Below are 4,503 nucleotides of genomic sequence, written 5' to 3'. Positions count from 1 at the left end.
AAGGACAGGCAGGTAAGAAAAGAAATCTTAGCTTAACTGAAAAACAGAATTACAAAACAACCTCCAATGTGCTCCAGGCAGGAGTTGGCAGGCAGTCCAAGTAATACACCGTATGAGTCCAATTGGCTGGCAGCATGGCATGCTGGAGTGAGACAATAATCTGGCGAGGTGGACAGGCAAGCAGCCGGTGGCCATTCACATGGAGACAATGACTAACACAGAGCAGCTGCAAGGCAACAAGAAATGGAATCAGGGCTGTAAAGCGAGACTGCTCTTTGGGGAACAAATAAAAACCCTAACAAAAACTATCACCAGGAACCAAAGATCACCACGCTATCAGTTTAAGGCTGGAAAATGAAAACATGTGATGGCAGTCAGTGTATTGAGACGATATGCTGTTAAATAATGCATGTATGCAAACGTAGAAAAATTAACCTGGACGCAGAAGTTCTGCAGGGTTTTAAACAGTGTTAAGTCTTTACATTAGAATTTTAGGCCTTAAATTTATGCATTTTCTCATACGCTGCTTCTGTCAATTTCTGGAACTTCAGTGCTTTGGTCTTAACTCCTCGTTATTTTTGTCCCAAAGAGCCTATTTTTCCCCCCCTGTTCTGACATGTGTCTGAGAGCCACTCATTTTGCTGCAGTCTCTTTAACTCTATAGGAGCCACTTGGTAAACTAAAGGTCCATGACCTTGTTTAGCATCTCAGCTGCAAATATGATGTAATTGTTCAAATAACATAATAACAGAGAACAGAGCAAACTGACTACGTAGAGAAATATGACCCATAAAAAAACATAAAGATATCTATGCAGCCCCTGACAGACTACATTCAGATTGTTCTGCTCTCCTAGAGACTCTAAGTACACAAGAAAATGATTTAAGGGCTAAAAAAGTGCATTTTGCATGATGTGTCCCATTTAGGAGTAGACTTTTATACTAGGGGTGTTAACTAAATGAACACTTTTAGTGCTGCGGTAGTAGCTGATGGACCCCAAGTTAAATTCTGCTTTGGGCCAAACTGACAGTCCAATAAGCCTTCCAGCTTCTAAATACTTAACTATGTAGATAGTCCCAAATTTCAAAGCATAAATGAATGAATACCTATGAGTGTTGGAAGAGAAAAAATCTTCAGACCTGCTTTGAGTTCTGCTGCCTTCAGACTCTGCAGCGCTGCCTGATTTCTGTGTGTATGAACTGTGAGGAGAGAGATGTGTGCTGGAACCAATCGGACAGCTGTCTGTTGTGGACTGGTCCCCTACTGCCCAGTCCCTGCGAGACAGACTATTCTGCGCTTGGCCAGAGTGAGTCACCCATCCTTTCCCTCCACAGGTGGCGCTCTGCAGAAGGAAACCAACACTCTCCGTATCTGCTTTCCTGTCCCTTTGTCTCTCTTCGCTCTGATCATCTCTCTCTCTCTCCCTCACACACACACACACACACACACACACACACACACAGTTGTTCTTTGATGCGTTGTTATTCGGCCCTGATGAAGGCTGACTGCACCCCCCCCCCACCCATATCCGCCCCAGTGTAGGCCACATCTGGCTGCAAGACAGCTTATATTTGGGCTTATGGTCCATTATGTTCCACATCTGGCCCCTCATTGGAACATCATTAAAAAAACAGCAGCCTTTTTTTTTTTTTTTTTATTCCGATCATTTCTCTCCTGACATGCATTAACATCCTTCCTATCATGACTCCAAGCTCTTCAGTTTCTGCTCTGCTGAGCAGCTCAGCTTGAAATATGCCCCCAGCAAATTCTCCTCCGTCTTCACATAGGCGCTGTTCAGCAGTGATGAACTAAGTTGTAATTTCTTTCCCTGGGCATGCTCAGGTCTGCGCTATCCATTTCCCTGCTTCTAGTTTTTAGCCTCTTCATGGACTCTACTGGCAGGCCGAACGTGCCACTCTGAACCGAGCACAGGCTCTGCAGAGTTCACCGGCTGGCCATATCTTATCTGTCTGCCGCTGTTCTCTGCGGTGGGTTAGCAGCAACGTCATGAGGCTGCTATTTCAGTCCATGAAATCCTCCAAATCAGCGTCAGGTCCGTTAGCCCCCAGTGGCCGTTGTTGGGCCACTGTTGGTAAAATGGAGCCAGGTACACCAGTGCTGGATGTTGGGTTTAAATATCAGTTTATCGTGTAAATTAGTGTTTAAGCAGTGACAACCCTTAAAAGTGTACACTTAACAGAAAAAGATTGAAACCAGGATAGGGTGAGAATATTGTAAATAGATTTAAAAAAGCCCATATTTCTCCAAATGTATAATATTCTTGGCTTTTTACTCTATGCAAAGTGTGGATCCCCCCCCCCCCTCTCATTGTCTTTATTGAGTGTGAGTTGTAGTTGGTGCAGCATTTAGTTCTTAGTCATTCCAATGCTGCCACTCCATGGTGAACTGATGAAGTACAAAAACATCTCTTACTGCTTCCTCTGCACGTCTTTCATCTTTCCTCATGGAAATCATTAATCCTGTTCAGCATTTATTTGGTAAGAAATGAAAACACTAAACAGCCTTTAATGCTATCAGTTCATAAAGTTCTTGGTTATGGTGCCTTGCTTGAAAGTTTTCACATTTTCACAAATTTCAGTATAGTTTATATTGAGTTTATGCGATCAAGAATGATTGTTAAACATTTTTACAATTGAATAACCTGAAACGTGTGTTGTGCATGCATTGAAAGACAAATTTCTTTTAAAATACACTATATGAGAACAGTTGTTTTCTCTCAATAGCTGACATTATATCCAACTAAAGTTTTCCTGTTTCAGGTCAATCAGGATTTCCAAAATGATTTTAATGTGCTACAGGCCAGAACGATGAAGTCTCCCTGAGGTGTAGCGAGAGACATCCACGTCTTTGAGAGGGTGTCCCCAGATCCGAATCCTGTGTGCACCGGGGAGAGCATACGCCGGAACAAAAAGTCTCGGTCCAAGATGTCATGACCTGCTGTGGCAACTCCTGACTAAGGGACACAATCACAGAAGATGGAGAGGACCTTTCATACGGACCAGGTGCCTCTAAGACAGGGCTGCCAAAGTCCAGTCATCAGCCTGTGGCCACTTTTAGATGCATTCCTTCTGCAACACACCTGAATCATTACCACGCTGACGAGGGATTTCAGCCATTTGAGTCAGATGTGTTGGACAAGGGATGGTAGCTCTAGAGGAGTGGAGTCGCGCACCCCAGCTAAATAGTCATATTGAAAGAAAGAACATTGCTTCTACCATGATAGTAAAATACTTTATCTTCAACATTTATTGAAATGCAACAAAACACATTAAGATCTTTTGTACATTTGAAAACAACATTTAAGTCCTTCCTCATACTTGCCCGTGTAATGCTGCGGGAAGTTTGATCCCCTTCAGCGTTTACACTGACCCACAGTATGCTCAGGGGCAAAATCAGCATGGTAGTTTCTATTCACCATGAAAAGTGAATAAAAACGTTCTGTTAACTGTGACATCATCCAGAGAAGACGGATCACCCACTTTTACCATTTAATGTAGAACAGATTACTGGATCAATGTGTGCTTCTGTGCTTTTTCGTCTCTCTTGTTGTGTCTCTGTTCTGTCTTCTGTAACCCCAGTCGGTCGAGGCAGATGACCGTTCATACTGAGCCCGGTTCTGCTGGAGGTTTTCCTTCCCGTTAATGGGAAGTTTTTCTTTCCACTGTCGCTTCATGCTTGCTCAGTATGAGGGATTGCTGCAAAGCCATGTACAATGCAGACGACTCTTCCTGTAGCTCTACACTTCTTCAGGAGTGAATGCTGCTTGTGAAGACTTTGAAGCAATCCACTGGTTCCCTTTTATATAGAAAATTTTTTTGACCAATCTGTATAATCTGACCAATCTGTATAATCTGATTGATTCTGACTTTGTAAAGTGGAACGAGATGACATGTTTCATGAATTGGCGCTATATAAATAAAATTGAATTGAAAAAAAAAAAAGTCAGAGCTCAGATCAGGGAATGCCAATACACCTAGTTTAACCGTATCATTGTTAAAGCAGGAAATCCAGTGGATAATGCTAGTGGTGTGGCTTCTTTCTTTGACTGTAACCATCAGACCTGTGGTTGAACTTCATGCACCCATCAGACAAACAGATTTCTCAGGTCAGTGTGAAAACTTCTCAAAATGTCCTGATCTAAGATTCTGGGGGGATAAAAATTCAGACTTCCAGTAAGAAAAGAAAAAACCATCCGCCTGTCCGGACGTTGGCTGATGACACAATCACGACAAACAGCTCTGCTCACAGAATTCAGGCTGATCACGATAACACTGACTGTTCATCTTCAGGTGTATCTGAGCCCCATCTTGGCTTTAAAAAAAAAAGCATGAAAAAGGGATGCATGGTAAGCATTAGCATGCTAATGGTTGGAGTGTGTTTACGTCTTGAGAAATGATACAAAAGGAATTTAAGTCTAGGTGGAAAAACATTCAACGAAGCTAAAGGCACTGAGAGAAGGAACGATTCAAATGAGAAATCTTT

Source organism: Fundulus heteroclitus, chromosome 13 (assembly GCF_011125445.2).
Source record: "Fundulus heteroclitus isolate FHET01 chromosome 13, MU-UCD_Fhet_4.1, whole genome shotgun sequence".
In the NCBI taxonomy this organism is placed as follows: domain Eukaryota; kingdom Metazoa; phylum Chordata; class Actinopteri; order Cyprinodontiformes; family Fundulidae; genus Fundulus; species Fundulus heteroclitus.
Note: the sequence above shows the minus strand (reverse complement) of the source record.